The sequence below is a fragment of the Mustela lutreola genome, chromosome 11, assembly GCF_030435805.1.
Source record: "Mustela lutreola isolate mMusLut2 chromosome 11, mMusLut2.pri, whole genome shotgun sequence".
Taxonomy (NCBI): Eukaryota; Metazoa; Chordata; class Mammalia; order Carnivora; family Mustelidae; genus Mustela; species Mustela lutreola.
Window position 1 is genome coordinate 85,267,193 of NC_081300.1, and position 23,634 is coordinate 85,290,826.

The following is a 23,634-nucleotide window of genomic DNA, read 5'->3' on the forward strand; positions in this document are numbered from 1 at the left end:
TTAGTCTGGAAAGCAGGGAGGGGGTTGCCCTCTCTGTAAGAGGTGTGGCCCTGGCCGGCCAGTTTGATTCCTGATGCTTGGCGCGAAATAAAGCTTTGCTTGACCTTTGCTTTGTATCAGTCTCGCTCCTTTAATCACGGACCCATTATTGGGGTACCCAATTTTGGGGGACCCAACAGTATATTGAAACAATAACATTTTGAATATATCAAACAAGATAAAATCTCTTACTAACTTTTCTCCTTTTTAATATGGCTACTAAATTTTTTAGAACTATGTATGTGCTTTCCATATGTAGGTTGCATTCTTTGTCTGTTGAACAAACAGACCTAGGCCAGAGGTTTGGGACTGATGGACAGGATAATCAAGGAAGAAGGAGAGAGGCACCACCGCCCCTGAATTCCTCCTCTGAGACCACACAGCCTTGGGTACTCATGTTTCGCTCAATCACATCTGCTCTTTCTGAATGTGAAGATCTCTTCCATCAGATACTGTACCACTCTAGCTCCACGGTTTGATTACTAGAACACTAAAAGCAATGAGAAATCAGGATATATGACATCATGAGAATTTTCTCTCCTCCTTGGTGCAAATAATGCTGTTTGTTCTTCTGCTGAAAACATGTGTGTGTGCCTGTTCCCATAGATGATGCATTATCCTCTGAACCCAGGGAGCAAGGATGTGGGGACTGCCTAGAGGTTGGAGATGCCTCCCAGCCCTGGCTTCGGACCTCAACAGGAAGGGGCTGGGCACCCTGGGACACCGAGTCCCAGTGTTCTACACTTGACTATGTCACCTGCTACATACTGGCTCTGAGAGTAGACAAGACACTTAACGCTCTGAGCCTTAATCTCCTTGTTTGCAGAATGGGACAATTACCTCAATTCAAGGTCTTGTGATTAGGACTAAATGAGACAACGTGTGTAACACACCTAGCACATTAGCTGGCAAACAGTAGATACTCTGATGTCTGACTTCCTCAGGCTCTGTGTTTGTGAGATTCAGTCACATTGTTGCATGTGCTGGTCCTTTGTTCATTTCCAATGCTGTGTTGCCACTGAAAGCCACTACCGTCCCTTACATCCTTTACCTGGCTATCATGCCAGGTATCATCCAATACTCTGATATTGATGGACAGTTCCAGTCCCTGCAAATCCTCAGCAACACTGAATGTTGACAACTTTCACTTAGACATTCCGGTGTGTGTGTGTGTGTGTGTGTGTGTGTGTGTGTGTGTGTGTGTTGCATGGGGTGTCAAATTTTATTTCAGTGAAAACTGATAAGGTTGAACATATTTTCATTTGAGTTTTAACAATGGACATTCTTTTTGGTGAAGTGCATATTCACAATTTTGTCTATTTCTTTTTCTCTCTCTCTTTGTCAACACAAGTCCTTTATTGGATATATGTATGCAAAAAGCATTTCCATCGGTGGCTTATCATGTCATGGTATTGATTGATGAGCAATCCTTTTTTTTTTTTTTCTCATTAAACTTTTGTTTCAATGGGTCTCAAAATTCTGTGACAGATTTTTGGTCAAGTTGTTTCCATTAAAAAGTACTGATTTTAAAAACTAATAACTTAAAACTGCCACACACACACAAAAAAACAAATGGTCCACAAAACATTCTCCTTTCCTTCTGAAGGTTTTATGATGCATTGTTATCATTAACCAGTCTTTTACTATTAAACTTAAATGGCCAATTGACACAAACAGTTCTGAGACTGTTCTTCCACCACTGATTAAGACTGGGGTGGCAGGTATTGGGGATAATATTCATTTAGCCTTCTGAGCTTTCTGGGCAGACTTGGTGACCTTGCCAGCTCCAGCTGCCTTCTTGTCCACTGCTTTGATGACACCCACAGCAACCGTCTGTCTCATGTCACGAACAGCGAAACGGCCCAGAGGAGGATAGTCAGAGAAGCTCTCAACACACATAGGCTTGCCAGGGACCATATCAACAATGGCAGCGTCACCTCATTTCAAGAACTTGGGACCATCTTCCAGCTTTTTTCCAGAACGACGATCTATCTTCTCCTTCAGCTCAGCAAACTTGCAAGCAAAGTGAGCTGTGTGACAATCCATCACAGGTGCATATCCAGCACTAATTTGGCCTGGATGGTTCAGGATAATCACCTGAGCTGTGAAGCCAGCTGCTTCCATTGGTGGGTCATTTTTGCTGTCACCAGCCACATTGCCACGACGAACATCTTTGACAGATACGTTCTTGACATTGAAGCCCACGTTGTCCCCAGGAAGAGCCTCACTCAAAGCTTCATGGTGCATTTCAACAGACTTGACTTCAGTTGTAACGTTGACTGGAGCAAAAGTGACCACCATGCCAGGCTTAAGAACACCAGTCTCCACTCGGCCCACAGGGACAGTACCAATACCACCAATTTTGTAGACATCCTGGAGAGGCAGACGCAAGGGCTTGTCAGTTGGACGAGTTGGTGGCAGAATGCAATCCAGAGCTTCAAGCAGTGTGGTTCCACTGGCATTCCCACCTTTACGGGTGACTTTCCATCCCTTGAACCAAGGCATATTAGCACTTGGCTCCAGCATGTTGTCACCATTCCAACCAGAAATTGGCACAAATGCTACTGTGTCGGGGTTGTAGCCAATTTTCTTAATGTAGGTGCTGACTTCCTTAACGATTTCCTCATATCTCTTCTGGCTGTAGGGTGGCTCAGTGGAATCCATTTTGTTAACACCAACAATTAGTTGTTTTACACCCAGTGTGTAAGTCAGAAGGGCATGATCACGGGTCTGCCCATTCTTGGAGATACCGGCTTCAAATTCACCAACACCAGCAGCAACAATCAGGACAGCACAGTCAGCCTGGGATGTGCCTGTAATCATGTTTTTGATAAAGTCTCTGTGTCCTGGAGCATCAATGATGGTCACGTAATACTTGCTGGTCTCGAATTTCCACAGGGAGATATCAATGGTGATACTACGTTCACGTTCAGCTTTCAGTTTATCCAAGACCCAGGCATACTTGAAGGAGCCTTTTCCCATCTCAGCAGCCTCCTTCTCGAATTTTTCGATAGTTCTTTTGTCGATCCCACCACATTTGTAGATCAGATGATCAGTAGTGGTAAACTTGCCCGAATCTACGTGTCCGATGACAACAATGTTGATATGAGTATTTTCCTTCCCCATTCTGGTTTAGGATGAGCGGTGGTTTTCACAACACCTGTGTTCTGGCGGCAAACCCGTTGCGAAAAATCCCTTTTTTTTTTTAACATAGTATTATTTGCCTCAGGGGTACAGGTCTGTGAATCATCAGGCCTATACATTTCACAGCACTCACCATAGCACATATCCTCCCCAAGGTACATAACCGAGCCACCCTATCTCTCGCCTCCACCCCCCAGCAACCCTCAGTTTGTTTCATGAGATTAAGAGTCTCTTATGGCTTCTCTCCCTCCTGATTCCATCTTGTTTCATTTTTTTCCCTCCCTACTCCCTATTATCCCCTGCCCTGCCTCTCAAATTTCTCATATCAGAGAGATAATATGATAATTGTCTTTCTCTGATTGACTTAATTTGCTCAGCATAATACCCTCTAGTTCCATGCACATTGTTGCAAATGGCAAGATTTCATATTTTTGATAGCTGCATAGTATTCCATTTTAATATGGACTATTATCCAATTTAATATGGAGTGTACAGATATATACATAAGTACATATATATATCACATCTTCTTTACCCATTCATCTGGTGATGGATATCTAGGTTCTTTCCATAGTTTGGCTATTGTAGACATTGTTGCTATAAACATGTGGGTGCACATGCCCCTTCAGATCACTACATTTGTATCTTTAGGGTAAATACCCAGGAGTGCGATTGCTGGGTCATAGGGTAGCTCTATTTTCAACTTTTTGAGGAACCTCATGCTGTTTCCCAGAGTGGCTGCACCAGCTTTATTTCCAACAAAAGTGTAGGAGGGTTCCCCTTTCTTTGCATCCTCACCAACACCTATCATTTCCTGACTTGTTAATTTTAGTCATTCTGATTGGTGTGAGGTGGTATCTCACTGTGGTTTGGATCTGTATTTCCCTGATGCCGAGTGATATGGAGCACTTTTTTATGTATCTGTTGGCCATCTGGATGTCTTCTTTGCAGAAATCTCTTCTGCCCGTTTCTTGATTGGATTGTTTGTTCTTTGAGTGTTGAGTTTGACAAGTTCCTTATGGATTTGGGGTACTAACCCTTTCTCAGATATGTCATTTGCAAATATCTTCTCCCATTTTGCCAGTTGTCTTTTGGTTTTGTTAACTGTTTTCTTTGCTCTGCAAAACCTTTTAATCTCAATGAAGTCCCAATAGTTCATTTTTGGCCCTGCTTCTCTTGCCTTTGGCAATATTTCCAGGAAGAAGTTGCTGTGGCTGAGACTAAAGAGGTTGCTACCTGTGTTTTCCTCAAGGATTTTGATGGATTCCTTTCTCAAATTGAGATCTTTCATCCATTTTGAGTCTATTTTTGTGTGTGGTGTAAGGACATGGTCCAGTTTCAATCTTATGCATGTGGCTGTCCAATTTTCCCAACACCATTTGTTGAAGAGACTGTCTTTTTTCCATTGGACATTCCTTCCTGTTTTTTCAAAGATTAGTTGACCATAGAGTTGAGGGTCCATTTCTGGGCTCTCTGTTCTGTTCCCTTGATCTATGTGTATCTGTTTTTGTGCCAGTACTATACTCTCTTAATGATTACAGCTTTGTAATAGAGTTTGAAGTCTGGAATTGTGATGCCACCAACTTTGGCTTTCTTTTTCAACATTCCTCTGGCTATTTGGGGTCATTTCTGGTTCCATATAAATTTTAGGATAATTTTTTCCATTTCTTTGAAAAAAATTGATGATATTTTGATAGGGATTGCATTAAATGTGTAGGTTGTTTTAGGTATCATAGACATTTTCATAACATTTCTTCTTCCAATCTAGGAGCATGGAATGTTTTTCCATTTCTTTGTGTCTTCTGCAATTTCTTTCATGAGTACTTTATAGTTTTCTGAGTACAGATTCTTTGCCACTTTGGTTAGGTTTATTCCTAGGTATCTAATGGCTTTGGGTGCAATTGCAAATCGGATCAACTCCTTAATTTCTCTTTCTTCTGTCTTGCTGTTGGTGTATAGAAATGCAACTGATTTCTGTGCATTGATTTTATATCCTGATACTTTACTGAATTCCTGTATGAGTTCTAGTGGTTCTGGCATGGAGTCTTTTGGGTTTTCCATAGAAATTATCATATCATCTTCAAAGAGTGAGAGTTAGACTTCCTCTTTGTCAATTCAGATGTCTTTTCTTTTTGTGGTCTGATTGATGAGGCTAGGACTTATATGTTGAATAGCGGTGGTAATGGTGGACATCCTGCTGTGTTCCTGACCTTAGGGGAAAAACTGAGAGTGAATGGTATTCACTCTGGGATTTTCATAGATGGCTTTGATGATATTAAGGTATGCACCCTCTATCCCTACACTTCGAAGAGTTTTGATCAAGAAAGAATGCTGTACTTTGTCAAATGCATTTTCAGCATCTATTGAGAGAATCATATGGTTTTTGTTCTTTCTTTTGTTAATGTTTTGTATCACGTTGATTGACTTGTGGATGTTGAACAAACCTTAGAGCTCAGGAATAAATTCCACTTGGTGGTGGTGAATAATCTTTTTCATGTACTGTTGGATCCTATTGGCTAGTATTTTGGTAAGAATTTTTGCATCCGTTAAGTGATAACATGGAGGACATGGGGAAATGGAGAGGAGAAGGGAGTTGAGGGAAATTGGAGGGGGAGATGAACCATGAGAGACCATGGACTCTGAATAACAATCTGAGGGTTTTGAATGGAAGGGGGTGGGAGGTTGGGGGAGCCTGGTGGTGGGTATTATGAAGGGCATGTATTGCATGGAGCACAGGGTGTGGTGCCTAAACAATGAAATCTATTGCAGTGAAAAGAAATTAAATTTTTAAAAAACTTCAAAACTTGAAAAGAAATATTTCTGCATCCATGTTCATCAAGGATAATGGTCTGTGATTCTCCTTTTTGATGGAATCTTTGCTTTTAGGATCAAGATCATGCTGGCCTCATAAAATGAATTTGGAAGATTTCTTTCTGTTTCTATTTTTTGGAACAGTTTTAGGAGAATAGGTATTAATTCTTCTTAAGATGTTTGGTAGAATTCCCCTGGGAAGCCATCTGGCCTTGGGCTCTTGTTTGTCAGGAGATTTTGATGATTGCTTTGATATCCTTACTGGTTATGCGTCTTTTCCGGTTTTCTATTTCTTCCTGGTTCAGTTTGAGTAGTTTATACATCTCTAGGAATGCATCCATTTCTACCAGATTGTCAAATGTGCTGGCATATAGTTGCTCATAATGTGTTCTTATACTTGTTTGCATTTCTTTGGTGTTGGTTGTGATCTCTCCTCTTTCATTCATGATTTTATTGATTTGGGTCCTTTCTGTTTTCTTTTTGGTAAGTATGGCCAGGAGTTTCTCAATCTTATTAATTCTTTCAAAGAACCAGCTCTTAGTTTCATTGATTTGTCCTACTGCTTTTTTGGTTTCTATTTCATCGATTTCTGCTCTGATCATTATGATTTCTCTTCTCCTGCTGGGTTTAGGCTTTCTTTGCTGTTCTTCCTCCAGCTCATTTAGGTGTAGGGTTAGGTTGTGTACTTGAGACCTTTTTTGTTTCTTGAGAAAGGCTTGTATTGCTATATCCTTTCCTCTCAGGACCACTTTTGCTGTGTCCCAATGATTTTGAACAGTTGTACTTTCATTTTCATTTGTTTCCATGAATTTTTTCAGTTCTTTAATTTTCTGGTGGACCCATTCATTCTTTAGTAGGATGCTCTTTAGCCTCCATGTATTTGAGCTCTTTCCAACATTCCTCTTGTGGTTGAGTTCTAGCTTCAGAGCATTGTGGTCTGAAAATATGCAGGGAATGATCCCAATCTTTTGGTACTGGTTGAGACCTGATTTGTGACCTGGGATGTGATCTATTCTGGAGAATGTTCCATGTGCACTCGAGAAGAATGTGTATTCTGTTGCTTTGGGATGGAATGTTCAGAATATATCTGTGATGTCCATCTGGTCCAGTGTCATTTAAGGCCTTTTTCCTTGTTGATCTTTTGCTCAGATGATCTGTGCATTTCTGGGGGGGGTGTGTCAAAGTCCCCTACTATTATTGTATTATTGTCAATGTGTTTCTTTGATTTTGTTATTAATTGATTTATATAATTGGCAGCTTCCATGTTGGGGCTTAGATAATTAAAACTGTTAGTTCTTCTTATTGGACAGACACTTGAAGTATGATATAGTGTCCTTCTTCATCTCTTATTAGAGTCTATGGCTTAAAATCTAATTAATCTGATATAAGGATTGCCACCCCAGCTTTCTTTTGATGTCCATTAGCATTGTTTTCCACCCCTCACTTTAAATCTGGAGGTGTCTTTGGGTCTAAATTGAGTTTCTGTAGACAGCATGTTGATGCTGATACCCTGTGTTTTTTGATTGGGGCATTTAGCCCATTTACATTCAGGGGAAATATTGAAAGATAGGAATTGAGTGCCATCGTATTGCCTGTAAGGTGACTTTTACTGTATATTGTCTCTGTTCCTATGACTTTTAGGCTCTCTCTTTATTTCCTGTAGGGCTGGTTTGGTGTTTGCAAATTCTTTTAGCTTTTGTTTGTCCTGGAAACTTTTTATCTCTCCTATTTTCAGTAACAGCTTAGCTGGATATAGTATTCTTGGCTGCATATTTTTCTCCTTTAGTGCTCTGAATATATCATGCCAGTCCTTTCTGACCTGCTAGGTCTCTGTGGATAAATCTGGTGCCAATGTAATAATCTCCACCATTGATGTTATAGACTTCTTGTCCTGGGCGGCTTTCAGGATTTTCTCTTTGTCACTGAGACTTGTAGGTTTTGCTTTTAGATGATGGGGTGTGGACCTATTTTTATTGATTTTGAGGGGGGTTCTCTGGGCCTCATTGATTTTGATGCTTGTTCCCTTTGCCATATGAGAGAAATGCTCTACTATCATTTGTTCCAATATACCTTCTGCCCCTCTCTTCCTTTCTTCTTCTTCTGGGATCCCAATTATTCTAATATTGTTTCATCTTACGGTATCAGTTATCTCTCAAATTTTCAACTCATGGTCCAGTAACTACTGGACCAAGAGTTGTTTGTCTCTCTTTTGCTCAGCTTCTTTGTTCTCCATCATTTGGTCTTCTATATCACTAATTCTCTCATCTGCCTCATTTATCCTTGCAGTAGGAGCCTCCATTTTTTTTATTGCACCTCATTAGTAGCTTTTTTGACTTCAACTTGGCTAGACTTTAGTTCTTCTATTTCTCCAGAAAAGAATTTTATTTCTCCAGAAAGGGATTCTCTAATATCTTCCCTGCCTTTTTAGAGCCCTGCCAGCACCTTGATAATCATCATTCTGAGCTCCAGTTCTGACATATTACCAATGTCCATATTGATTAGGTCCCTAGACATTGGTATGGCCTCTGGTTTTTTGTTTTTTTGTGAAATTTTCTTGTAATTTTATCCAGATGAGAATAGATAAATGGGAGAATAAAATACTAAAAGGTTAGCAATGACCTCACAAAGATATACACTAAGCAAATCAGAAGAGACCCAAAACCAGGTTGAGAAGAAAGGGGGGGGGGAAAGGGGGAAAAATTATATGTATGTATATATAAAAGATTGGTGAATAGAACAAAAACATGCACTTGATTTGTTGTATATTTTGGTCTGTTAGAAGAAACTACCTCCAAAGTTTTATAGAAAAAAAATAAATATGGGCAGACACAATGAAGGGATGTAATATGAATATAAAGATGAAAATTTAAAAAGATTCTTATAAAGGAATTGATAAGAAAAGAAGTTGGTTGAAAAAAGAAAAAGGAAAAAATGAGAGAATGTTATCAGGCTGGAGACTAGAACAAAGCCATGTGCTAGATTAAGGGTGTATTTTGATCTATTAGGAGGAATTATATACCAGAATTTTAAAGAAAAAAAATACCCTATATGTACACAAATAATAAGGTTAAATACAATGAAGGGATAAGATGTGACTATATGAAAATTAAAAGAGATTTTTTAAAAGCTATTGATAACATAAAATAGTTAAAAATGTTAAAATAGTAAAGAGGAAAAATTAGAAAAAATATAATAAGAAAAAATTAAAATTAAAAAAATTTTACTTTGAAAGTCTAAAGAGTCATGGGGGAAAAGCGATGAATTCTACATATTTCTTTCCCCTCACTCTGAAATTCTGTAGTTCTCACTGACTGGTGAACTTGGCCTCAGCTGGATATTCTTGCTGATCTGGGGGAGGGGCCTGTTGCAGTGATTCTCAGTGTCTTTGCCCGAGGTGGAATTGCACTGCCCTTGCCAGGGGCCAAGCTAAGCAGTCTGTTCAAGTTTGCTCTCTCAGGAGCTTTCGTTCCCTGAATGCTTTCTGTAGAGCTCTGGAGGACAGGAATGAAAATGGGGCCTCGCAATCTCAGGCCCGGAGTAGCAGAGAGCTCAGGGCCCCACTCCTCAGTGCACTCTCAGAGAAAAGCAGCCAATCCCTCCCATCTCCCTGGTCTCTGGCCACGCTCCGAGCTCACCCAGCCTGTGACCAAGCTTTTCTATTTTGGGCACATGGCCTAGTTTGGAGTCTGCAAACCCAGCAGATTCCTGATGCTTGCCTGTGCTGCTCCTCCCAGAGGAGGAAGGTAAGTTTCCCCAGGTCTGCCACCTGTGGGGTCCCGGCTCAAAGAGCAGTGGCCTGACTGTGCCATGGATCATGGTTTAAGGTAACCCTAAGTTGGGAGCTCCCTCCTCGGCTCTGTGTCTGCAGCCGGCTTCCCCAATCCAAAACCTGGGAGTCTGCCATGCTCAGACACCCACAGTCTTTCTGTAACTCCACGGGTCCTGAGACCACCTTGTCCCTGCGAGGGCTCCACTCCTGCTTAGCCACTGGAGCAATGTCCCTCCACAGAACAGACTTCTAAAAGTTCTGATTAGTGCTCTGCTGCTTCACCGCTTGCCCGGAGTTGGGCCCTCCCCCTGCGATCTCTCTTCCCGGGGCTTTGGATTCACTTCTCTGCATGTCCTACCTTCCAGAAAGTAGTCTCTTTTCTGTTCCTAGAATTGCTGCTCTTCTTCTTTTCAATCTCCTGTTGCGGTTGTAGCTGTTCAGAATGGTTTGAGAGCTGTCTAGCTGAACTCCTGGGACGTGATGATATTTCAGTCTGCTACTCCTCTGCCATCTTGCTCCTCTCCCAGCTCCTCCTTTTAAAATGGCTATTTCTTCCCTTCCCAATGGTGGGTACTCAGGAGGGCACGGATTACATGGAACACTGGTTGTCATACATAAACAATGAATCATGGAACCCTACATCAAAAACTAATGATGTACTGTATGGTGATTAACATAATAAAAAATTATAAAAAGTAATAAAATAAAATAGCTATTTCTTCCCTCAGGGTTAGCACTGTTGTACACTAGTTACATAATCTGTGCCAACCCCCAAAGTCATGAAAACATTCTCTTCTGTTGTATTCTAAAAGTTTATTGGTCTATATTATATAATTAGATCCCTAATCCATCTGAAACTGATTTTTGGATATGATTTTGAGGTTGGCTTAAAGATTTACATCCATAAAATTGATCCAGGATCATTTGCTGGAAAACATGGAAAATTTTGCGATTTATTTTCCATGTCCAAGAGTTTAGCTGTCATTGTCTTAAGTGCCTTTTTCTTTTTAAAATATTTTTAATATTTTAGTATTTTATTTTTTTAATAACTGGCATTTATTTATCATGAACTGAAGCCCTACTATGCTGAGCTCTCCACAGCAATGGGACAACCAAGTGTGGCCCTCACAGTTCTCAGGGGAGCGGACATATGACAAACTGCTCATAGAATGGGTCTATTTTACTCATCTCTCTATTCTTGAAACCTCAAACAGTGTCCAGCTCATAGTAGGAGCTCAGGAATTAACAACTGCTATGGACAATGGGACAACACTATGTCTCTGGCCTTTGGATTTAAATGAAATGTTTGACAAATAACAGCTTGTCTGGTTACATGCTGATGATTCTGGGCAAGTCACATCATCTCTCTGAGATTTGATTTCCTGGTATGTAGGGTGAGAACGCACTCCAAGGGGTCTGGGGGCGGTGAAGAAGCTAACTGGTGAAAGGGAGCCTGGGTGGCCCAGTTAATTGAGTTTCAGGCTCTTGGTTTCAGCTCAGGTCATGATCTCAGGGTCATGACTTTGAACCCCGTATCAGGCTCCAAGCTCAACGAGGACTCTGCTGGAAATTCTTTCCCCCTCTGCTCCTTGCACATGCACACACACTCTTCTCTCTCCCAAATAAATAAATAAGTAAATAAAATCTTTAAAGAAAAAAAAAAAAAAGGAAAAATGCAGCTAATGGGTGAAAGAAGCCTGACACACTGAGTGCTCCTCAAGTCACAGCTATTGGAGTCAATACTGTCACCATAACGTCAAAGAGCCCAGGTAAAGCCTCAGATTTCCACATGCTTTCTGAAGAATGGGGAGGACTCAGCAGATGGCCTCTCTGCCTCATCCACACTAGGATCTCAGAATCAGAAATTCAAGCTGTTGTCAGTGGCCGTAGAGCAGCATCTAGTGGAAGGGAAGGAAAAGTGACAATGTCACAGGATATCTGGAAGAGAGAGTTTTAAAGGTGGGGACAAAGTTTGGCAGAGAAGCCAGGAAAGTGACTGGCCTGTGCTGGTGTCCTCAGCAGGGGAGGTCACACAAGGTCCCCTGATCAGGACCCGGGACTCTCCCTACCTGAGCCAAGGGGACCAATGGAGGAGAGGCCCTCTCCCTCTCATCCCCCTCACTCCCTCTCTTCCTCCCTCCCTCCATGAGTGCTGGGACCCCATCTGTACCATGTCCAACCTGCTGCCTCCACTACTCCCAAGTCCCCAGCTCTCAGGACATCAGGACAGAGGAGGACTCTGTGCAGGGCACAGTCAGGCCATCTCCATGGCTCTTGGGCCACTCATCAGCAGCGGGGTCTGTGTCCCTCTGACACCAGGTCCTTGGGTTTCTGGCTCTGTTGGCCTGTGCAGGAACACTAACCATGCTGTCCCTTTCCCTTGCCCCATCTTCCTGCCTCCCTTCATGCCTCTACCTACAGCCCTCCCTTCTCCTCCTTCTGCCCAAAGAATCTAGAGAAAACCAGCCTTCTCCCCTGTCCTTGTCTGCCTAGGAGAGTGGTGAGAAGGAACAGTGCTATCAGGTTGATGCACTGAACATTTGGTAGCAGAAAGAGTGAGGGTCCAGTGATCCTCAGGGAGAGTCCAGGGGTGGGCTCGTAGGCTATGGATATGGAAAGGACTCTCGATGAGAGGATGGGACTTGGTCCCCTGCCACTGAAGGACCTAGGGTTGGATGAGGAGCTGTAGAGACTGGAGGAAGAAGGAGGACAGGGAAGGTACTGTACTCAGGGCCAGTGCTGCCCACATCCGCTGTCAGCCAGACCTTCATCCAAGGTACATGGGTGTTTACTTAGACCAAGAGCCAGTGAAACCTTGAGGGTCCTGGAATCCATCCATTAAGCCACCAAAGCACCAGGCCAAATGGCCACTTTCCTAGTTAATTCGCAAGAACTGGTGGGGTTCCGGTTGACAGCCAGGGTTGGTCAGTCAAAGGGAAGCTAGTTCTTGGCAGAGTTATCCTGCGATATTTGGTTTGGAATAGCCTGGGTTCTGAGTCAGCCAGTGAGCCCAGCAGACCACTAGTCCTTGAGGGTTAGCTGGTTACCAGGAAGGCTCTGCCTGAGGAGGCTGGGGGAGGACGGCCACAGCTGGGCTTCCCTGGCCCTTTGGAGGGCTTGGTTTGGGGAAAATAGTGGGTATTTTTGGGTCAGGGATTGATAGAAAAGGTGAATGGTGATTCGGACCCTTTTCTTGGCTCTGATACTTCTTCTAGGACATCATCTCTCTCTCATAGGAACCTTGAGGGAGGAGGAGTTGATAAATGAAGGAAGGGAAGCCCTTGGTTCAGGAGTTAAGGGCATGATTGAAAGGACTTGGGGCTGAGTTCAGGGAATCTCTGTCCTCAGGAACCAGGTGCATTCCTGGTCCAGAACCCTCACTCATCTGTGTTGTGGATTTCTGAATACCTCTAAATTTCAGTGCCGTGAACTATACAACACACGTCACAGGTCCTGCTCAGCCCACCCCGCAGTGCTGACGGGATCAGAGGAGATGGGAACAGATATTCCTGAGCTGTAATGCATCCTCCCTTTGTACAGGATGAGAAGTAAACCTCACCCTCCCTGCTCTGTGGCCATGTAAGCCCCTTCTCCAGAAGCAGCCACTGCTCAAACACAGAGCACTTACCAATTATTTTCTTAAGGATTTACCTGTATGTAATAATTTTTGAGCATCCTACTGTTAATAGGAAACAGGAGGTTCTATGCAAGTATTCATGGCGCAGTGCAGAGAACTGAGGCACAGAGGGGTAGCCCGACCTTCCCAGCTTCTCATAGCATCTGAACCCAGGACCTCGGGCTCGCGCTGTCTGTTACGACGCTCTGCTGACTTTCTATATCGCTTCATGCAAGGAAGGGTATTTCCCACGCAGTCTGTCTGCTGGGTGTTTTAAGTGCGCACCAAACCACAGGATTCCTAAGCCCAGCTTTGATTCAGCGGGTGCATGAGAGACCAAAAGCTTCTACTGTGAAGCAGTTATCACTAGTTTCGCTGTGGTCTTCTGCCGCCAAGGTGTCAACAGCTCTCTTATTATGAACTTGTTTCCAGAGTCTTAGCTGATGGATACAAAAAGAAAATTCGGTCCTCATTTACGAAAAAAACGCACCTCATCGCCGGCAGCGGGTCAGAAAAATGTCCTGCCGCGCCCCAGGGTGCATCCCGCAGACGAGTCAATGGAAGGAAGCGTGGAAATTAATCATTCAGCAGATTTGAGAAGAAATGAATGTTTGTTCGGTGTACCACACGTGATGGAAAGCTATAAACATGATAAGCCATGTGCTTTTTTATTCCATGTGTGAAAGTTGTGATTGGCTGAGTCAGTCAGTAGTGCTGTGACCATGACTGTGGAAGTAAAGACGGGTTGACAGATAACTCAGCCTTGTTCACATTTAATAGGAAACAATGTCTCAAGTTAATGTTTGGATATTAACTGGTGCTGAACATTAATGGAAATAGATCTCTTCTGGAAACATACTAGTTTTTAATTAATAAACCCGTTTTTAAAAATATTTTTAATTAATCAAGCAAATAAATAAACAAATAAATAAAATTAATTAATTATATTATAATAACTTGTTTATAAATTATAAATTATTAAATTAAAAATTAAATAGATATTTGTTTAATTAAATAATTATAATAAATTATAAATTATAAACTTACTTAAATAATTAAATGAATAAATAAATAATTAAAATTAATAACATTATATAAATAACTCATCTAATTTATAAAGCACTTCAGATTCACGTAAAACTTGAACAGGTAATGGAGAATGATCTCCTACGCCCTTTCCCCTCCTCCCTACCTTGTTTTGCTTGTTACTCACCTCTGACCTTCATGTGGTGTGTTTGTTCCTATCAGTGGACCAATATTGGTGGATATTTGATATCAACGTGCACTCTTTGTGTGGTATAATTCTATGTTGTTGTTTTTTTTTAGAAAAAATTTGGAATTTGGAAAAAATATATAATGTCTGGTATCAACCACCCAGAAGAGTCTCACTGCTCTACTAATCCCCTGGTTTCATCTATTCAACCCCCCACTTCCCTGAGACTCCTGATCTTTTTACTGTCTCTCTAGATTTGCCTTTTCCAGAATGTGATATAGTTCTGATCATGAACAATTCACGGCAACTTTGACGGTCTTTGCCAGAAAGCCGAAAGGCTCTGTTCCTCATTTCTCTCCTGCCCCTCTCCTTTGCTGGTGACCCAGTAGCAGCCCAGTTCATGGTTATTAACTAGCTGGTTCCATGACTCCCTCTCCCTGCCCAAGTCGACCAAACCTCCCTGAGTCAGTCCCGAGCAGCAGTGCCGCCCGAGACTGACAGCCCCTTGGTGTCCTCCTAGACCCTCCAAGTTCCTATCTGAGAAGCTTCCTCATGATCCAGCAGATTAAGAAGCCCCATCTAATGCCAGGTTATGGTCTTCCGGCTTTGAGATGGAAACGTCGCTGTGTCAGTTTATCTCATGTTTGAATGAGCTCACGTATGGAAAATCTGACAATGGATATTGTAGATGGGATGTGCAGTTCTCATTGTGGGGAGACTCTTGAGGCCTGATTCAAGAGGGTGCTCACATGCCAGCATCAGCTTACCAACCGTATGGCACGGCGTCTCTCTTCAGCACCAATATCCCTCCTGGGTTTAAGAGTCTTACTGTTGCTGATCAAGATGGACATAAGAGTTGCATCCACTGGGACAAGCCTGTGTCTTTCCCACAGGGGTCCTCCACACTTGGTTCTGGCGTCTTTGCCCAGGCCATGGCTTCCTGTCTCATTTTCTAGACTCACCCAGAGAACAAAAGCCCCGTGCCAGCAGTGTACAGTATGGCCGCACCTTCGCGGGGGTTTCTTTTCTGTAAGGGCAGGTGGCCTCCAGACCCAGTAAAATAGGAATGTGTTTTTGAATCACTTACTCACTGAGGAAAAATCCATGAGAAAGGAAAGGTGGGGCTCTCGTGTTTTGCTGGAAGGTCATGCTATTTCTGGCTTCCTGCTGGGAATGAGGATTGGGACGTTTCTGGAAGGACTGATTTTCCAGGTAATGGACTGTGGCCAGTGCTACAGCCTCTGGGAGCAGCCATGTTTCCTTTAGGTAGCATGGGTCTGTGTGCTCAGGCTTTAGGGATGTCTCTGTGTGGGTCTGTGTAGTGTGAATGTGAGGTGTGGACAATGGCTGGACCCGAGAGGGTGTGCTCCCCCTGTAGATATGTCCCGTGGACATGTCACAACTTGGTGTCACTCAGAGAAAACCCTGCCTCCCCTGTACCTTTGGCGTGCCCTGTCTTGCTCAGCCTTCGCCATAGCTGGGCAGGGCATTGGTTTTTTCTCCCCACTGTTCAGAGGGAGAAACTGAGGTACAGAGATGAGTGACCCACGCTCCAGAGTGCTCAGGGGGAAGAACCAGCCTGTGACCTCCAGCTCTGAAGTACTGACCTGTGCTCAACACTTGCACAGGGTCACTAGCGACGGAGTTCCAGCATCTGTGCATGTGCCTGGAGGCTGAGAATCTGCAGAGGTCCCAGATGTGGCCACTGCCATAAGGTGGCGTCTGAGGTCCCACAGCCCAGGGCGGCCAGAGGCACCCAGAGCCAACTCTGGCATGGAGGGTAATGGGAAGCAGGCATAGATAGCCCTGTGCCCCTGATCCGCCTGCAGATTCAGAGGTGAGAGGTCACCTTGGACCATGTAGGTCCGCATCTGTCAGTGCTGGGGTCGCTCCTCAGCCTTCAGCCCAAAGTAGGGAAATATCGTGGAGATTTGTCACGACAAGCCCTTGAAGCGTCAGGCTGTGTGAGCTGTATAGCCTGAGATGGTGGCAAGGAGGAGTTCGATACCCCGCTGTTTTACCAGCCTGGACTCAGCTCCTCCCTCCCCTCTGTCCCGCTGCTCTCCTTGGCCTCCTTCCACCACCAAACTCCTCTGTCCCTGACAGCAACACCAGGGACTGAGTTACAAGTGTCCTCCTAGCCCCACACAAAGGCCTGCTGGAGGAGCACCCCAGGGACAGGAACAGGGAAAAGGCCCCATGGAATGCCAAGGTGAGCTCACCTGCCTTTGAGATGCAAAGCCTGCTTTCTTGGTCTCTTTCTCTCTTTTTAAATTCAGTTGAATTCCGAAGAGAAGCTGTGGGCCTGTGTATCACACACAGTGTAAGGACCTATTGAACCAGACTTCATTAAGGTTAAACACCAACCTTGTTTAACCCTTATACTGTCCCTGCTCCCCTCCCCCAGGGGACTGACTTAAAAAAAAAACGAGTCCTGGAAACCAGCCACAGGTAACAAAGCCCAGATACAAGGGTGGGTCAGGCCAGGTGGAGACATCCGATCAGTGGGGGGTTGCATACTGTCTCCCTAGCTACCAAGGAGTATGGGGCCCGCCTTTTGGGAGCCTTTTGGGCACCAATTCTGACCAAGGTGATAGGCTGGTTCAAATGTCTACTAGGGTAAATTGTAATTCAGTTGGTCACCTAGCATCTCTGTGGAGTTTCCTGTGTGTGTTACAATCGCATTGGCCACCTGTGTGTGGCCAGGCCCGAACGCATGGCCTTTGCCCTTAAAAGCTAGTCTGTGAAACAGAGAAAGGTCACCCTCTCTGTAAGAGGCACGGCCCTGGCCGGTCAGTTTGATTCTTGATGCTTGGCGTGATATAAAGCTTTGGTTAACCTTCACTTTATATCAGTCTTGCTCCTTTAATCACGGACCTATTTTGGGGGGACATAATGGTATTTGACATCTCCTTTTTGGGGGTTTGGGGGAGTCGAGTCCCACCTGGGACACCTGCTTCACACAGCCACTGGGGGGATGGCAGCACCAGCTGGTAGATGGTAGACTGTGCGAAGTTGGGGTGGGGTGAAGGTTTCTCCCCAGCAGAAATCCTCCCTTGTTGGATGAAGAATTCCATGATTGGCAACCAGTATGGATGGAGAGTACGGGATCCAAGAAAAGCTCAGGCCCATTTTGCCAGCATCCTTTCTGCTGGCCTTGGGGTTGATGAGGGAGCACAAGGCTGGCTGAAGACAAAGCAAAAGCTGGCGCCTTGCACCCCCCTCTCCATCCATTCCCCCTCAGTCATATGTGTAGCATCCCTCAGGCAGCCCTGACTGCCATGAACAATAAGCAGATAGTTAACTTTCAGAGATCACAATCCTGCAAGACATCTCCCAACTATCTTGATAATGGCTTGCTAAAAGACAACATTGGTCTTCCGGCATCTTGTAGGCCCATATGAAAACTCCACTGATACCTCCCTTCCCCTCACCTTCCCCCACCTGCAGGGTACATAACCTGCCATCCCTCACAACCCGGGGCAGCAGCTCTTCCTGACCACAGGTCCTGTCCCAGTGCTTTAATAAACCACCATTTTACACAAAGATGTCTCAAGAATTCTTTCTTGGTCATCGGCTCTGGATCTCAGCCCACTGAACCTCACCTAGGCTCTAGAACTTCATCAGGGTCATGGACTGGACTGTTCCCCAGCCAGTTTGCTAAAGCCACCAATAGGACAAATGACCCAGACAGACGTATAGGGAGTGATGTGATCTGTCACTGCAGGTGGTCTTGGGAATAAGTGACAACAGTATCAACTCCAGATTCCCTCACTTTCCAGAAAATGATCTAGGTGGAAAGAGAGAGTGGAGGTCCCTTGCCACCTCTGCTGATTCTGGGTTCCTGCTGGGAACCAGGGCTGGGGGTGTGAGGAGGGAAGCTAATTCTCCAGGTAAAGAACTGTGGCCATTCTTCAACAAGTACCGCTGTTCCCTTTCGTGGGTGAGGGTTTGCATGCATGGTGGTGGGCTGTACCTTGGGGGAATCAGGTGCTGTGATTGTGTGTGTGTGTGTGTCCATCCCCCTAGATCGAGCTCCCCTCTAACAACACAGTTGTCAACGTCAATATCTAAGTGACAATTCCCATCACCATTGTTTCATGCAATTATCTGTTTCAAAATTGATCAAATTGTGTATTTTAAATGTTTGCTCTTCCCTGTATGCCAAGTACACCTCAGTAAACTTGGGGGGAAATGCCATCACCAGCTAGGAGAATGTTCACAGGGTTCTAAGTGGACAAAACTGTGCTCCAGATTAAGGGGTCAAAAACAACTTCAGATCTGACCTCTGAGCAGGCTGTTTCATTCCCCTCGAGGTGCTGGCATCAATCATGACTAAAGAAAAGGAGCCCTAACGGTATCTAGTTGGCCTCTGAGAAAAGGGAGGCTGGGGAGGGTGCAGAATTGTGCGGCGTCACACAGCTTGTGGTTAAGGAACCCGGCACTGAGATGAAGCCCTTCAAGCCCCAGACCCTATGCACTATCTCTCATGCCTCCCTCATCAGGAGAGAATTCTGAGAGGGGATGAGGCAGGTGGTGAAGTCATGGCTGGTGTGAGTGCTGTGTGGACGTCTTCCTAAAAGCCCAGAGAGAGGGGCTTGCTTCCCATTCCAGCCTCTTCTCCAGCCGCCTTGTAACAAACTAGGCATTTTCCTTCATGGAAATTGGGGAGAGGCAGAGAATGCAGTCAGGTCTCCTGTTCCCCAATTGAGACACATCAGTGGGGATGAAACCACGACCAGACCAGAGACATGGATGTTCCCAGTCTGAACCACCCAGGGCCCGGAGGGATGAGTTTTTACTTTTCACCTGCTTCTGGAAGTCACCTGACAACCAGTCCTTGTCTACACACTGTTGGCCAAGGGTTATCTGGCCTGCAGACACAGTTACACTGAAGAGATCTCACCCCATGTGGCCATAGCAGCTGTAGAGCTGCACAGGAGGTGAGAGGGGCACAGACTCCAGGCACGGTGAGCTTAGCAAAGTGATGGGAGCTGAACCCAAGGTTGGGGTGATCCTTCTTGCTCCCTTTTATGGCCCAGAGGACATCAGTTTGAGAGTTTCTCTGACATGACCTGAGAGTTCTCACACACAAACTCTGAGTCCTCCTGCTCATGGGGACGGGTAGCCACTGCAAGGGCATCAACAGCATCTCCCTCATTCCTTCTCCCCGAAGTGGTCAATTCTCAGCAGCCTCTCTTGATACAGCCTGGATTAGGGTCTACTTCAGGGGCAGAAACTTCCCTCTTCAGCTTGTCTGGGCCTCTGTGACCCCATCCTAAGCTAAGTACCTGCCCAGGCTCTAGTCTGGATCAGGAAGAGAAGGATGGGCTCCTGAAGACAGTGAAGTGTCCCTGCCCCTAGCTAGACATGCCTACTCACATGTGAGTTAATTCGAGGAAACAAAGCTAAACAGTCCCATCCTTCATCACATCAGCCAAATTTCAGGTGCCCCGTAAAGCATGTTTACAACACAGAACATTTTCATCCTCACAGACAGCTCCCCTGGGCACCTGTTCTGAGCCTGGCAGAGGGGCTGCTCATGGACCCCATCTAACCCAGACTGTTTCCACCACAGTTGGGATCGCAGGTTGATCCGTGCATGGGTGAGAGCTATCTTGGTCCCATGGAGACAGGGAAGTGCCATGTGAAGGGGCATCCTTCCTTTCACTGAGGGTTAGCAGCTGTGCTCAAGGTCTTGTTGAAGGGCTCTGACTCCAGGAAGCCCAGGGCAGGTCTGGGTCTGGAGGAAGAACAGGTTATGCCAGGCGAGCCAGCCTGGTCTCCGCTGGAGCCACAAGCACAAGGGAGCCCCTCTCTCTAACAACCCACCGCTCATGCTTGTGTCTCTAAAGATTAGATTGTCTACAGAAGCTACAATTCAGCAGTGAAGATGAAGACACCCCAGGTAGGGAGCAGCTCTCAGGTGTGTCCCATGGGAGAGGTTTTGGGGAGCAGTCAGGGAACACTTACAGCGTGGAGACTTAGGAAATGCTATGAAATCAGAGAGAACAAGGAAATGCATGTGCTTTTCATATTTTAATGATGTAAGAATAAGAGCCGTCATGTCTATTAGCTTTGGGTGTACTGTTTGTCATCATCTTGTCTTCCTTTGCTATTTAAGATTACCTTTCCTCCAGACCCTCCAGGCGCTGGTCTCATCCAGGCATAGGAGGTCCTCGCATCTCCCATGTCTATAAAATGTCCTGCTGCTGCCCCCTCACCTGCTCTCCTGCATCACCCTGGCTCCTGACCTGGGTCTGCAACACAGAATGGTGCTGAGCAGCCCTGAGTGGTGGGCAGGGAGCAGGGTGGGAGTGAGAAGGACTGGGCCTTCCTGCTGGAGGGGCCCTGGAAACCTGGGTCTGCCCCGGGCTCCCCCCACTTTGTGCTCTCCTGCCCTGGAGGGCTCTGGACTCACTTAACAGCTACCCAAATCACACAATTTTAAAACAGGATGATTCCATCAAGAATCTGATTCCCAAAATCCTCTTCTTCTGCATTCCAGAGACTGAATCAAGAAAGAAAGAAAAAAGAGAACAGGAAGAGGAAATGGAGTGTAGAGAGGCAGGAGGAAGAGCAGAGGCGAACGAGAGTCCTTCAGGGACCCAAACCCCAGGAGGGCACTGGGGTGGCCTTCACTGCCCATGACCTTGCAGGGGGGATGACAGTCAAGGCCAGTGCTACGAGGGAAGGATGTAATGTGAACCTACCCTGGGGAAAGGACACCCTTGCCTTCTCCAGCCCTGAGTTTGCTAGGTGAGTCCCCTACTGGCTCCGAGGTTGGGCAGAGGGGGCTGTGGGTGCCCAGAGGTTCACCCTGTGCCTGATGCCAGGAGGAGCAAGTCACATAGTGTTCTTTGTGGAAAGTGTCCCTGGAGGGTTCACCAGTCGGGTGTGGCCCTCTCAAGGTGAACAGGGAGCAGCTCAGCCAATCCATGTGGGGAAATAACGCGGGAGCTCAGGCTCCCGAGGAAAGTGAGGAGGACAGAGGCCCTGGGGGTCCCTCACATGCCAGCAGGGTGGCTCTGCTGGCCCCACCACCCATCCCGGAGGGCACATGGCAGCCTGGGCTCAAGTTGGCAACAAGGCAACATCCAACCTCAGCTGGGAGAGGCCCGAGCCCTGGGGTTCCCTCAGCCTCTGGGGAGACCCATGGATGGCCAGGCTTACCTCATGGCACCGTTTCTCAGGTTCTATAGATTTTTCATACATACAGGGAAACCAAACAAAACACTAGAATTTGAAGGAAATTGAGTGCAGTGCTAATTTGGAATATGTTAAGGAGTTAGGATTAGAAATTGTGCACAATTCAGGGACACCTGGTTGGCTCAGTCAGTTAAGCATCTGCCTTCAGCTCAGGTCATGATCCCAGGGTCCTGGGGTTGAGAGTCGTGTTGAGCCCAGAGTCGGATTCTACAGGGATACTGTCTCTCCCTTTCCCTCTGCCTGCTGTTCCCCCTGCTTGTGCTCTCTCTCTGTGAAATAAATAAAATCTTTTAAAAAATTGTGTACATTTCACATTCTACTTTTGTAAATAAAACAAATATAAGTTGTATTATATGTTAAGAAGCAGTGTCTTCTGTCACTTACCTTGCTGGAATATACTAAAGCCATGAAATTATTATTATTTTTTAAGACTTCTGTTTTACTTATTCATTTGAGAAAGATAGAGAGACAGGGACAGAGAAAGCACAAACAGGGGGAGAGGCCGAGGGATACAGAGAAGCAGAGTCATTGCTGAGCTGGGAGCCTGATCCCAAGACCTGGAGATCACCACCTAAGCCAAAAGCAGGTGCTTAACCATCTGAACCAGCCGGGTACTCCCCAAATTAGTGATTCTATGTGAAGCATACTAATTGTCTTTTAACTGAAAGCCATAGGCAGGGTTTGATGGCATGTTAGGGAGAAGAAGGAATATGAGCAAGGGAAGGGGGCATTTCAGGTCTCTGTGCCGGGGCAGGTGTCATGATGGGTTGTATTGCATGAGGGGTGGGGGGCAGGGTCACCACTCTTGGTCTCTGTCTTCAGACCTCTGGCTCCTCACAGGGCCCAGAAGGTGGGACTTGGCCTTTTTCTCCTGCAGTTACTTACATGAATTTCCCCAGTGGCAGCTTTGCATCGAGAGGAGCTTGCCTGCCTTCCCCTGGGGCGGTGCTAAAGCTTTCCTTGTGCGCAGCAAAGTTTCTGCACAGTAAGGTTTGATTGGATGCTGTGTTTCAGCATCTCACTTCGCAGGGGCCAATTCCTTCCTCTTGTCCCCGGACAGGTGTCACAGAACCCAGGACAGGATAGTGGCCTCACCCTGGAACTTTGCATCCTGAGTTAAAGTGGAGACTAATTCCTGTCAGGGCTCCAGGTTCCTGATCTGGACACCAGCTCCCCCAGCTGAACACTTGTCTTGATCTCACTCTTCTGAGGCACCACAGAGCAGAACAGACACAACAAACCTTCCCCATGGGGCTCCTTCTGCCATGAATTGGTGGACTTATGGCCGCAGACATAAACACACTTTAGGTACATGGGTTTCTCAAGATGACCCAGGCAGATGAGACATCTACTTCCCTCTTTAAAATGTTCAGCCAGACCCACTCTCTGTGGAAAAACTTGTAGACTGGAGTTTCCCAATGACCGAAATGACCATGAGTGCTTGGGTTCTTAATCTTCTCTACTTGCATGTCTATACATGTTATGTAGCTACTACATGTCATCCCTCTCCTAGGAAATGACACACAATATAAAGATAAATGACTCTTGGCCCTGAACTTCTGATATTTGAGATACTAATGAGAATAAAAAGCTTGGTCGGTCAATCAGCCTTGACCTGAGCTGGTGCAGTGAACCAGATCATGGGTGTCCAATACTGTAGCCACCGACCACCTGTGGCCATCGAGCACCTGGAGTTCAGCTCCTCTGAGTTGAGATGTACTCTGAGGGTAAAATGCACATTGGATTCTGAAACTAGAAGAAGGAAGAAGTGAAATTATCTTATTGAGATCTCTGAAACAATTCTCATTGACATAAATACATGTGGAAGGGATA

General features: G+C 45.4%; 1 pseudogene; it reads right to left on the reverse strand.

Annotated features, from left to right (window-relative positions):
* Positions 1-1,523: 1,523 nt before the first annotated feature.
* LOC131811749 (elongation factor 1-alpha 1-like) lies at positions 1,524-3,188 on the reverse strand (annotated as a pseudogene).
* Positions 3,189-23,634: the final 20,446 nt, after the last annotated feature.